The following is a 14662-nucleotide window of genomic DNA, read 5'->3' on the forward strand; positions in this document are numbered from 1 at the left end:
TAAGCAGAAAGCTTGGACTTTGGCTAGGTCTAAAGCAACATGCCTGAGGCACCCAGTGAAGTAGGCAACAGCCCCCAGACCTTTTTCCTTACTCATAATCCCCAAAATGCTCTGCTGCCTTCCTGATCTCTCCTGAACAGCAAGACCCAGCCAAGTGCAGGAGGGGCTGCCTATGCTACTGGGATGCAGGGCTGCACATGCTCCCCACAGCAGCTGGGAAGTGACTCTGGCTGGGTCCTCCATGGACCAGCCTGGCAGCCAGGAATCCTGACTGTCGGCTTTCAAGTGCCATGCAGAGCATCATCCGTTTTGTCAGAACAATGCTTCATTTTTCTATCTGTGCTAATAAATTGTTTGAATCTAGTTGGAAAACCTAAAAACAACAGCTTGCTTATTTTAACAAAGTAAAGAAGTCTTCCAGCCCTACTTCCAACCCTTGCTGGTTGGTTTACATTTAATAATAGACTTCTGTTTGAGAGCCTACCATATCTTTTCTCATTACCATTGCTGTTATGGCAATCTAAAAAGTCTTTGTTTCTCTAATATTTTTCTCAGGCACCTTTAGATGCATTTCTGCCTTTAGGTGCTTCCTTCTAACACAGAAAACACATGGTGGGTACTTCTCTTAACGGTAACAATACCCCAACTCCTCAAGTATTACAGTTAGTGAGATGCTTATCATGCTTTCTCTCCCACTTTCAGGTAGATCATCATGAGCTGTGGGAGAAAATATGCTGTAAGTGTGCATAGCTCCTGCTAGAATAGCATCTCTCACACATGGCACCTGTTATGGTTGTTGTGCACTAGGCTTGCTGACTGTTAGCTTTGAGGCAAACCTAATGTAGTTACACTGTCAAAGGTATGGTACTTATCTGCATACCACAAAGACGGAGCTAATGCAGGCTAAAATAATTTCTTTTTTCTCTTTGTAAGTACCATTACTAATATATTTAACATAGTTAAAAATGCGCTATATCTAGGACTCTTTTTAAATGTGTGTGCATAAATTAACTTGGATACCGTTAAATATAATTTCAAGCAGCAGAAACAAAACAGCATTTTGCAAAAAAGCATTTAAGCAGAAATAAATGCATTACAGTTAAAGTTTCATGAACACTGATAAGATTGCTGAGTAAAACAGCTTAGTAAAAACAAAACAGAAACAAAAGACTATATACCTCTCTTCAGGCAGTGGGAAGCAGCTTCAGCTCCAAAATTCCCACTTGCAGGGAATATTTGACTGACCAAGAACTGTCCCTTTTGAATGGAGAGGAACACAAGGCAGGCTTTACTGAGCAGACCTTTGAGCTATAGAGGCAAAAGGAGTTGGGCTAAGGGTCCTGAGGTACAGCTGGTACTTCAGCTGTGTCACAATGCACTGCTTTCCAGTTACTTGGAGAACAAGTGCTGAAGAAAGCAGCTCAAATATGAAAAACAGCTCTCGGCTTGGACTGCTTCCTCCTGGCCCTGCTGCAACAGCAAAGCACGTAGCTGTGTGAGGCAGCAGGCTGCTGCAGCCAGCACAGTAGCTGCGTATTTAGCCTGTTTTCCCAGTCCCTGGAAACCCAGAATTTCTGCCACCAGCGAAGGCAGAGTCAGGATGCATGGGATTTCCAGGACACCAAGACAAACATCTGGGTAGCAATTGTAATTTTCTTCACTCTTCCCAACCTATCACACATCCCATAGGATGATATAGAAGCAGCAAGGCTGACTCAGTAGGCTTGTCCACCCTGGCTCTGCTACTTTTCCTGTCCCATCCCTCATCAGTTGCCTCCTGCTCCTGCTCAGTTCTGCCTACGCAGGTGAGCTGGATCTCGGAAGCTGAAGATATTAACTCTAGCTAGGTACCTTGATAGTTTGGTTGTTCTAGAGTTCAAGTTGGCCCAACAGGGTTGCACATCACTGTACTGTGCTGTGCTGTGTAGGTGTATGCGCTGAATTAGCTATCTCATTGTCTGCACAGCACAGGCTTGTGACAGCCTGAGAAACTGCCCTTCTACTAATCCAGAAAATTTATTATTTAGTTCAAAGGTCCTTTGGAGTAAGGATTGTCTTTTGTCATATACCTGCATGGTGCCCTGTTGAATATAGACCAGCTTTTGATCAGTGCCGCAAGGTAGTTCTGTAACCCAAATGATTACTCGTAATAAAATAAATATAATGGCTCACATCAAATGTCTAATTCAAGGGATCCTGGGGACGTTCCTAGAATGTGTTTTCATCATACTAAAAATGTAGGATCTGGGTATAATTCTATTCCCTTTTACAGTATTTTAGATAACCGAGAGGCTATTTTCAACTCGTTTCATCCACTTATAACGTTATGAGTATTGCACAGGGAAAAAATAGGGACTAGAAACCATACATGTGATTATAAGAATCTATGTTCTATTACAAACAGCCCTATCTCCCTCCCTCTTCCTGTGCCAGAACAGTACAACTTGGATTACAAAATCAAGCATTCAAAAATTAGGAAGTTCAGATTTTCTCTGCAGATCTAATTCAGCCACACTGTTTGTATGTGTTACAACAGCATGTGAGTAATTAAAGACTATTATTGTCAAGTGAATTTCACCTTTTCCAGAGCAGACTGGATGGTGCGTGTTTAATGAGTGACTTTGCAATACTCTTTCTCCTTATTACTCAGTGTGTGGTCCCAATTGTACAGTTGGCACCCTATCTAGATCTTAAAATACTTTTTCACAATCTTTCTTGTGCCTTCATCACTGTTGTACCCCAATGCTTTATGGGTATTAATAATATCCTCATGAGATGATAGCAATTTATTGTCTCTGTTTTACAAATGAAGAAGTGGGACACAGAAAGACTGAGGTCTAAAGTGCAACTTCATTTTGGATGCCCAACTTGAGATGCCACTGGGTTTTATAGATCTTTTAAAGTGCAGAGTACTACCGTTTACATCTCTAAGCATGACATATTTCTTCTGAACTTATTCTAACCTCTCATCTTGGGTAGACAAAAGAAGCAAGATACCACAATCAGAAATCATCGCTGAAAACAAGTTGCCTGAGAACCTGATGGTAAGGACATAAAAAGAATCCTACTGATCTGGGCAATGTTTAAATGCTTTTACTATTAATCTCTTTTACACGCAATCCTCTGCTCTATGCACCTGCATCTTTCAGATCTCTCAGACAATCAAGAAAGGGTCACCCAGACAACTGTCTCCTTCATTACACAACCTTGATTCAGTCGCAGAACAGGCCCATCCCATGCACTGAGTAGCCTAAATAATAAGGAGCCCTCCAGCCCCACCTATAATTATGAGGTGAGCTTCCAAATATAATATCAAACAAAGATGCTTAAGGAATGTTCACTGCAGCATAGAAAACAAGCTCAAGTTAAAGTACTGACAGATTTACTTGCTCCTGCACAAAAAACAAACAATGTTCCCTAAATTTAGTGCAAGATATTATCAAAAAGAAAGATTGCTACGGAGCACATAAAACATCACTGTGTGAGGTTTTCTTGATGGCCACGTTCCATGGAGAACAGAAGACCTGCATTGGAGACAGCAGATGCAGAATGTCACTAGTTTTCTCATTGTATGTGTCAATAAAGGCATTTACGCCAAAATCAGTTAGCATGTAATTCATGGCAAAGCCACGACGTGTCTTTCTGCTATACTATGTTTCTACGTTTGCTATTTCTTAAACAGCAGAACATCTCATCTGATACCTGTCACAGAGCCCTCATGCTGCCAGGGGTGCCTGGAGCCACAGCTGGGGGCAAGAAGGATACCCAGGAGGGTGCTAAATGCACCTGGACTGTGCCATCTGATGCCAACACTGCCACCCAGGTCTGTGGTGGAAGACTGTCTTCACTATCAGTGCTAAACTACACTAGCAAATTTAATTACCTGTAGATTGGGTGGGAGTGTGTGTGGGAGTTGCTATCTTGTAGAATAAGTCATCACCTCCCTTCCCTTTTTCCATTATGCAATAGAAGACACCAAGTCTGCCTACTGACAACAATAGGACCAAGATTTCCTCAGCCTACTATGGGGGGTCTAGCCCTGAAAATGAAGCAATATTTTGATAGTATTTTGAATAGAGTTCTTCCAGCTGAAAACCTGAAATTTTGATCAAATGTTCTATATGCATTGTCTCAATGGAAAACATGAAACTGATGTAGGATCAGACCTGTCTCTAAGAGCCACAATGGTTTTCTTCTTCTGCCTGCTCAACAACATAGTTTTGTTTAGTCTGATACCATCAGGCACTTTGAAAAGAAGCTAACCTCCTACTTGAGGCAATGAAAGGGAAGTAATGCAAAAGTGCACTAGGAATGATGAAGTTCTGCGAAAGAAAAAAATAGCACCCACAATATTCTTATTTTTAAATACTTTAAATAATTAATTAGTTGCAATAGTTAATATTGAGCACTGAAGCACTATTTCAGAAAGAACTGAAGTCAGTATCTCTGCTTTCTCATAAGGAGACTCAGTAATTCTAAAAAATCAGGATCCCTCCAAGATATGCTGTCATACATGTTTCTCATTTCTGGATAAGTCTGAACAGCTAATCGTTAAAAAAAGGTTGCTAGCTTGCACGATAACAAGGAAACTCGTGTTCAATCTTTTTAGTATTATTCTAGGACCATTAATTTCTAGTCTGCATTCAAAATTTCTCTTTATGAAGCAAGAGTTTATTATACAAACACTGAAATTCATGAAACAGTTCCTCAAGGTTATTTCCACTATACTCCTAACCACTAAAATCCCAGCTCTGCCCCTTACCTTTTATACACCCTACAATCAACATGCGTGTCTAACTTTATAAAGGAATAGAGTTTTATACCCATCTTCAGCATATATTTCTCTCTCTTTTTCCATATCTTCACTCAGGTTTATCAACTTTTTCAGCTAAGCAGATGGTACATATGGACCATCCACTGTAAATTTTCCCAGCTACCTACTTACATGGCAGCTGGCTATCCAGTCTCTGCTTCTCAGCTGCTGGGTCAGCCATAGAATCATAGAATTGCTTAAGTTGGAAAAGACCTTTAAGATCATTGAGTCCAACCATTAACCTAGCACTGCCAGGTCCACCACTAAACCATGTCCCTGAGCACATCTGCATGTCTTTTAAATACCTCCAGGGATGGTGATTCCATCACTTCCCTAAGCAACTGTTCCAACGATTGACAACTCTTTTGATGAAGAATTTTTCCGAATACCCATTTTAAACCTCCCCTGGCACAACTTAGGAAAAGGACACAGCTTTTTGTGGGTAGAGGAGATGACAGGGTTTTTCTTCACTACCTAGCCTCAGTTTTCATGAGGCATCAGCTCCCCTCAGCAATTTGGCTGATGTTCTGAATCCTAGGTTCAAAGGTTTCTAGAAGAGGAGTAACTGATGGACACAGAAGATCTGCAGCCCCTCCAGGACTCAAGCCACTACATAATCTGCCAGAAAAACTATTTGTTGATTAAAAGTTTTATGGTTAAAAACCCATGCATATCTGAAACTTGGGGAAATATGTGTCAAAACCCACAGAAGAGAAAGTATACAGAAACAACATGTGCAATTGCTTAGGTATATACCAAAAGGAGAGAATTTTGTATAACATTTAGGGCATAACATATTGTTATTAAAAAAAAAAAAATTCCTTTTCATTTCCATCACACTAAAAATTTGCCATCTGTTATATGGAAGTTTGTTTTTCCCTTTCATTCTAATTAACTTTCTATTGAATTAATTACTCCAGGTGAGCTGAAAGCAGCTGTTCTATCTCACCTGGTGTGGCTGACTGTACCCACGCCCAGCCTTGCCATTCACCATTCAGATGCAAATTGTCCCGCTCACCACACGAGATCACTGGCACTCACCCAAAAAGCCTGCTAGCGACAAAAACAATAACATGGCAGGCAGCTGCTGCTGCACAGAAGGGAAAAAAGTTTTAGAAAAAAGGACATATATTCCCTGCTTGTCCATTTAAAAATGTGTATTCTACTGAATAAAGCAGGTGAGAAAATACTAGAGATAAACACTGAGTGAATTCTAAATAACTTACATATGGCACCTACAGGTCACTGACCGTTTTTCTACATGAGAATGAATATTTTGGCTAACTCAAACCATTTTGTATGTGTGCATATGTCTGTAGAAGTGTACACAAACATGCACAACCAGTAAATGGAACCTGTGAAGAAATTAGAATAAAGCAGTTAGCTGAATTGGATTAAGAAGGAATTCTGTTAATTGCAATAACATTGTAATCAAACATATAAAAAAAAGTAGGAGTCCTCATCTGAAGATCATCCATCTGGAGATAATTAATTAATTCCATGCACATTTATAAAATAAGGGCACAAAAGACATAAATGAAAGCTTCTTAAAATAAGATTGCATACACTTTTTTTCCACCTATGAGAGAGCAAAAATAACCTGTTGTTACATTTTCACTATTTAACTGTTTATTAAGTGTTCCAAAGGTGACCAAAACAGAATAGAACAGAATAGAATAACATTATAGCAGAAGCCAGACCCTTATGGACTGATGATTGCTATACCATGTGTCATAATACATGTTTTAAGAGCATACTGAGGAACTGGGATGACTTGTCACAGCAAAGATGGCCTCCACCCTGCAATGGTGGATACATATGGCCTATATTATCCTTGAGACAGCATATGCCGTTCTTTTTTCTGCAATATCTACCAAGTCAGTACCTGTTCATGTGTTTTTCCTTTTTGTTGCTTTGATGTATTTTTCCCTTTCCTCTTCAAAACCTGCTCAAAGCTCATCCTGCTGAGAGACAGATGCAGGGATGAGTTCCCTATTATCTAAAGTACTGAACTGTTCATAGCCAACAACAGAAGCAACAAAATAGGATCACGCAGAACAGGCATACATGTCATCACTGTTAGTAAAGTAATTACAGATTTGGCACTAGTGCAGGCTTTCTGCTTGCCAAAGCTCTGGATGGAAGTTTAAGAAGCAAATGATTATCCCTATTCAGGGCAAAGCTGGTCAATCAATCCTGTATCAATTCCCCTGGTGCAGCAGCGTGAGACTGTGGTTGACTTATGAGGGAGCACATAGGATGTCTTCACTCAGCTGAAACTCACTTCTGAGGGTATCTATCCTGAAACTGCATGATCCTTGAAAGCAAAGAGCTCCAGTGACTCAGTAGAAACAGTAATTCCATAACAAGATTCTTTTCTGGTCTCAATGTAACACTGCAAAAAATGCAAAACTGCAGTCAGGAGAAACCCTAATTCAAACACTCCACTTAACAGTATTAGGATTGCCAACCACACTTCTGGCTAACTTTTATGCTTTTCCAAGTACTGGTGTGGAGCTCAGGTTTTGCTACTCATTGTCTCAGTAACTATTTCCTTTAGCTTGTACTTTGACATTGATGTTAGAATAACAGCTGGCCTGAATTTGTCTTTGGGAAAAGAATTATATATTGATCCCATTGCATTTCAGAACATCAGTAAATTCACACATAGTAATAAGCTGTAGGTTTTATTGTTACTATGATTTGTCTTATTGTAGGACTGGAGAGAGTCACAGTCCAGCAGTCAGTCATACTCAGTAGTCTTTGAACAAGAAAATATGATCTTACATGCAAAAACTTACAATCCTTCTAATTTTCTTCATGTGGCACAAATACCAAAGTGTATTTTGAAAGTTCTTGTCCTGTCTCCAACTGAGACTTTTTAAAATTTTTGAAACTTTTAGCATGTCTCATGAAGTTCTAATTTTGTCACAACTAAAATGAAGTTATACGCTGAAATAATCAATAACTAGAAACGTGAATAATGAAGACTAGATCTATAACAGAAAATACAGAGAAGAGGTCTCAGAGCTAGTGAAGAACTGTAGACAGCTTGGTCATAGAATAGCACCATTGCAATAGACTGTAGATGGGACTCAGTATCTCCACGTTACACTGCAATACACAGTGTGGACATAACAGCTCAGGGCACATTTAAACCTGATGCCCTTGCACCACATCATTTCACATCACAGACATGCCAACAAAGTCACTGTGGGGCAAGTTGGCACAGCGCTGAATAGAAAGACACTTTTACATGGCTGAGAAGCCCTCAGCAGCAGTGCAAGGGAAAAGCATGTCATAAGGGATGATGAACCCCATCATGAGCACAATCAAACCACATATCAAAGCTCATGAAAACTCTTGCATCTCTTATATTTGTCCTTTATTGCCCAAGCCTACCTATATCAGTTATTTGTTACTTCATTTATTTTAAGAAGATTCATCCTCTGAATCAGTTGCTAGACTAAAGGTGATGAAGCAACTCCTCAGGTGAAGAATAGGGTAAGTAGGATTGCAGATCGAGTTGAAGTGAGCTACCAGGAGCTGCAGTGTCTAGGTCGCTTGGGCATCCAGCTTCATGCCCAGCTGGGCATCACCATAAAAGGAATGGTAACTGGTGGAAATCTATGTCATCTCTTTCTTGCTCATGAAGCACATCAGGAAATTTCTCTCAGGCACGACTCGTGATCCCAGCCACAGAAATATCAACTCCTGGGTTGAGAAAGTAGGCAACTCTGGATTAAATCTTTATTTTGGATAGGAACTAACACATGAAAAGTAAACTTATCATATTTTAAAACTACTTACATTTACAGATTTTATTTACATGCTATTAAGCATGCTATTAACTTGCAATAAGGAAAGTATGAATATAATTACATTTTTATTACAGAAATGTGTCGAAGGACAGCTAGAGCATTCATCACATCAAAAATTAGATGTGATATTTATTTCTATGTACATGTTTTGTATGACTATAGAAATTAGTATACATATCTATATACATGCATTATATATGTTTAAATATCTTAATAAATACATATCTCTATCTCTATAGACAGTCTCTGTATTTATTTACGTATATATCTGACCTATCTGATTTTTGCTCCATCTTTCTAGGTCTTAACATGAAACAAAGTACTAGGATGTGCCAAAGTTAAGGATAAATATAGTTTTCATATCATCATCAATAATCAAAAAAATATTTGGTGTGAATGTAATAATAAAGCCTTCAGTGACTTTGAAAGACAAGATTTTTCCAGCTGTTTATTAAAATTAATTAATTGATGAAATTTTCATTTGCCTCAAATAGGCTTAACTCTGTCAACTTCAACAGAAATAAGGAGGTCCACAGTCACGAAGCCCTTCTTCCTGGAAGAGTATTGCGTACTCTAAATACCAATACCAGAATGCATTCAGCAGCAAAGCAGTACCAATAAGGCACAGATGCAGGAGCAGCTGATTGGAAGCTCTTCAGCTGGATCCAGTGAAGACTTTCACATGAACCACGTGAGCTACTGGATCAGACCCACATACTCCTGATTTCAGTGAAAATTTTAAGCCTGATTTGAATCCTGAAAGCTCTGTCCTAGGCAAGGGACCCTTATTCCTTGATCCAGCTAGTATCCACTACTCACATGACCAAAAATTACTCATCTGAGCAATCCCTTGGCTACTGTCTATTACTAGATGCAATTTAACAAAGTGCAGGGTTCTTTGGTAAGGTTCATATTGCTCATAAATTATATCACAGTGAAAAATTTAATGCACACATGCTGCAAGGATAACTGAAGTGTGAAGATTTCCTTTTTTGAAGAGGAAAATGGAGAAACTATAAAGATACATTGTTTTAAAATCTTCACTTCCAAAAGTTTGTTTTAATTTTAGCTACTATCTCTAGCTAGAAAGCAGAGAGGAAAGAGGACCAGGGCCATGATGAGTACAGCTGCAGCTCTAAATGAGCATTATTTATTTTCAGTTACTAAAAAATATATATATAGCAAATATAAGCAAAAAAAAAGCTTACAGTCCTCTTCATTCACATAGAGGGCTCTCAATGAAATATGTTTACATATTATTTCCCTAGTGACATGATTCAAAAGAAACCAAAACACAGCAATGATCCTGTAAGTAAATTAAATTATTTAACTGCACATGAATGGTGTTATTAGTGTGGCAAAATCCACTGATCCTTGGAAACCCACTGGAGATGATTTCCAGTATGCAGGATTTATCGGAGTAGATGCAGGCATATCCCAGTAGGTTGCTAAGGAACTAGCAGATACATGCATTTTCCGCAGATCTGACATGTAAAATATATCCCTGTTTCTTGGATTAGCCAAACTGAGAAAGCTATGCGAAACGAGATATTCACATCAAATTCTCCTTATTTTCCTTAATCAAGAAACCCCTGAGAACTGTAACTATGAATAATTCAATCTTTCACTAACATTTGGCGCAATTAATAACAGTACTTTAAAGCTGCTGGCTTTGTTTATCTTTTTATGCATAATTAAAGGGTGTTGATATTTAAGTTTTCAGCCAAGGAGCAAGCTAGGTTTGATTTCACTGGCAGCAGCTGCAACTGGCTTAACTACAATATGATAACCTGATATTGCCCCATCTCAATGCACGTAGTGCAGTTAGCTTAATTCTCTGCCACCACTCCTTTCTTAATTGTGCTGGAATTTTGTGCTCTCTCTGAATCAGCAGCTGCTTGTCTGCTTCCTTCTCCCCTCTCCTCTGCCACACGCATTAGTATTTTGAAGCTGTGATCAGAACTTGTCTGATTTTCACATGGGTACTAGTCACTGAAGGCATGGGTTTTGCAACACAATTTTCTGGCTCATCCTTTCAAACAATTTCAAATGTAAATTTGAAATAAATAAATCTAAAACCCAGAGAGCTACCAGTGCATTACATTCTCTGCTCCTGTGATTAGATGGATCCCTGGCTTTGAAGTCATAAGAGAAGTCCAGAGATATTCCCTTTTTAAAAACATGCTCCAAATTTCTGTGGTGGCACTATATGCTTTGTCATTTCAGTTTCCTTTTGCCTCATCAGAGAATTCCTCCAGCAGATTACTTTATTACTTTTGCTGAAAAGAAACCAACAAGGTCTCTTATTAGAGATTTCACATAATTTTCCACTTTTCCCAAAGTTTTTATTAATAATTAAATAAAAAAGAGGCAATTTAATTTCCAGCACTTTCAGGTAATTAGGAAATTTTTTAAATTCGGAACCAAAAGCAATGTATGAATGACTTGTATTCCTCCTTTAGGTCAGAACTTAAACTGCTGAACTCCAGATTTAAAAAGACTACAAAGGCTTTTCTTTTATATTTTCTGTAACTTTGCTAGCATTGCCCACAAGGCCCTTTACATATTTTGAAGTGGCACATGTGGATGTATTAGCATCACCATTTTAAGTTCTATCTATGTATATGAAAGCAATTATCAATTTTCAGACTTTTGAGTTCAGCTGAACAAAGAGAAGAGTTAAAATATGGCCATTTTTTCATCAAATTAAACAAACAGTCGATGGTTACTACCACCTCACAGCCTCAAAACAAGCTCTACTCCCAGAGCAAGAGCAAGAAGAAACTTCCTAGGTGTAGTCTCAGCCAACTTTCTCTTGTAGGATCAAACTTCACTCTAGGGTAAATTGGTGAACTGTGTTCAGTAATTACCCATTTTCTTGTGAGAGCATGATTGTAAATGAAAAGTGATTACAGGTAGTATGGGTATCAGGTTAAGAAATACAGCACATGGTTACATGCATTCGCATTCTCTGGTTCACAACTTTTCCTCTTTTTCTGGTGACCATATAGCCCATGTTCCTGCAGCCCTTTAAAGCATTTTCAGAGGTGTGTGGAGCACTGAGTAGTCCTTGTTAATTTGAAAATGACTTTCTCATATTAATGATGGAACAAGCTGTAGAAGGGAACACAGTATTCTCTGCTGGGTCAGTCTGGATTTATGCCTGAAGACAGCTCACTAACAAGGAAAATAACACGTTTTGTTTTCATTCATTATGTTCATACCTTGACTTAAGCTTGGAGAGAGAAGTCTATTCAACCACTTAAATTCATAGTTACATACTTTAAAAGGTCATTAAAGGTCCAAATACCTGTGAAATCAACTGAGCCCAGCTGGAGCTTTGGGCATAGAAAATTAAGGTTAGTATTTTCAAACACGACAATGTCATGCAGACGCCAAAGTATGAGTTAAAAAAATGGCATAGGACCAGAAAAAAAAAAAAATCCCAAAACATTTAGGGACCAAAACACCTTTACAACTCTGAGCCCTTAGAAGGGTTAAGATGATGGACTTTACAGGGTGCCCTGGTTTCTAAATCACCGAGTAAATTTAAAATAGATTTCAGTTCTAGAGGTCACTTAGCCACCTTGGAATATTTTCCTCCCAGATACTAAATATGTGATTAAAGAGTCAGCTGCCTGTAAGGCTATTGGCTTGTTTCCCCAACCCAGGAAGGACTAACATCATGCCAAAATCTTTTTCAGGCTCTTCCCTCAGGCTCACTCTATTAATTCAAGGAAAAAAAAAGAAAAAAAAAAAAAAAGAAACAAAAGGAAAAGAAAAAATCTCTCACAAAACATGGGCTGCAGGGGCCATTTTCCCATGCTGCAGCGCCCCTTGCTCTAAAGCCAACATTTCTCTTGTAGTTCCTCACCTTAATGAGCTTTCTCAACTCTTGGTAAGCACTGTTTTACCCAGATGAGTCAGGAACAGGCAGAAGTTTCTGCCTCCTGGGGGCCTTGACCCTCAATGTGGCTGCCTTTCCTGCTGTCATGCCTGAGCTCAAACTTCAGGGCTGGCGGCTAGCATTAAATTCTAGGAAATTAGCACAGTGCACATACAGTTAAATACCTACTTGGATACCCGCTGTCTAGCTTCTGGTTTTGGAAACGTGCGTGCTGTTTTGAACGCCCTCTGCTGAAGGGAAAAAGTGAGTGAGGCACCACGCATAGTGGAAGCGAAGAGTTCATATGGAGCTGCTAGCTTGCTGAGGAAGCTAGAGCGGTATTGGGATCAACAAGTGCTTTACAGTATTGCTGCTGCCTCTGTTGTAGTATTTCTGCCAATTCTCCCTAAATAGAGTAATTGGCAAATTTGCTCAAAACAAGGCCCCAGACTCTAAAGGGCAGGTAGAACAAAGACCACTTCATCACACTGAGCCACAGTCCAGCGCTGTCATTTAAATGTCATGAGGCACAAAGATGGTAGGCAAAGTGTAGGCAAAGAAAAGGGCTCATTCTATAGATGGCCAATAGTGTACACAGTTTAAAGAGAAATGCTCTGAATCACTATAAAGTGTGGAGGAGAAAAGAATAAAGAAAGGAATTTTGCCCTCTAAACCACTGCCAGTTATTTCCCAGGCACACACAAGCAGGTACCACCCCCACCGGTATCAGCCTTCAGAGCACTACCCTTTTCCCATCACAGATTTAGTTATCTCCTACCTTGGCATGATGAAATCTCCTTTTGAAGGTCCTTTCTCTGCAGCCAATATGTTCACAGATTTAGATACCCAATATTTCCTTCCCAGTACCTATTATGCCTATATCACACCTCAAAAGCATGGCCAGCCACTGGTTTCTTCTTTTTGTTGTGCAAGAAGGATATCTACAGTCCCAAGACTGAGAATCTCTTGGTTTAGGTTGTATTAAAGAGCAGATGAGCAGCAGTTATGCTCACTGAAATTGCAGAAGGATCATGCAAGAAAGTATTTAAAGTTAAATGAACCTCTATGTATTTTAATGCTGGAGAAGATTTTTCCTTTTGTTTTTGTTTTAATCTGGTTTGCTGCCACTGAAGTCAATGGGAGGTAAAAATTCAATGCAATTCAAAGCAGGTCTTTTTTAAAGTAGGTATAAGAGCACAGAAAATGTAGCTTATGTAGGCATTAGCCGTTAGCTAGAATAAGTGGGAAGGTTTGATCCAATTCTAATTCTCCCAGTGGAGGTAAATAGAGAAGGGAGACAGACAAATGAGGGGGAAAAGGGATTTATTTTTAAAAGTATTGCTTTAATTCCTTCCTACATGCATCTCCACAACTGCAGTGAAAGAAAATGGCTACTCTATTTTCTCTGCTCCCACCACAAATTTGAGGTTTTGTGTCATCTGACAAGTGTTGCTGTCACTTAATAATTTCTAAGGTACTTTAGGTGAAAATGGCACTTTACAAACCGTTTGAAAAGATAGACTCCACCTGTCCCAAATGTTCTATAATCTAGGGCCAAATCTTTATAAATCCAGTGGATCTGCAACTCGCATTTATTCCGCAAGGGCTCAGGAGCTCTCAGAGTTCAGCACTGTTCAGCTGAATGAAGTCAATGGGAATTTTGCCAACAACTTCATTAGTTGAAGGTGTAAGCTATAACTCAGAGGAGGAGGATGTCAGAGCCAGCAGATCAAGCTCAGAAGGGAGACAGCAACTCAGGAAATGGAAAAACTGGCAGCGTGCGTAACTCTCCTGTTTGAGGTAGGACTTCAGCAGTTTGGGAGATAATAACCAGAGGAAGGGAAGACTGTAGAAACAAATCCATCTTGTGATACGTCCTTGACTGTCTTCATTGACTGTGGTGAGAGTTACTGGCCTGAGTAAGGTGAGGATTTAGAGGTGCATGTTCCTACATAGTACAGTCCATGAACTGTAGACATTTACAAGCATTTCAGGACTAACACCCAGCCTGTTAAACCCAGAAAACTAGCCACTTGGGATTAACCCTGCAGTATGATATTCATTATTCACAAGCATGGCAATCCAACAGAGACTAACTATGAAGTCTGATATTCATTAAACTGCAGCACAGCATCTCTGAGG

The sequence above is a fragment of the Pezoporus wallicus genome, unplaced genomic scaffold (assembly GCF_028554395.1).
Source record: "Pezoporus wallicus isolate ANWC-B61680 ecotype Strahan unplaced genomic scaffold, APGP_CSIRO_Pwel_v1 contig_818, whole genome shotgun sequence".
NCBI lineage: Eukaryota > Metazoa > Chordata > Aves > Psittaciformes > Psittacidae > Pezoporus > Pezoporus wallicus.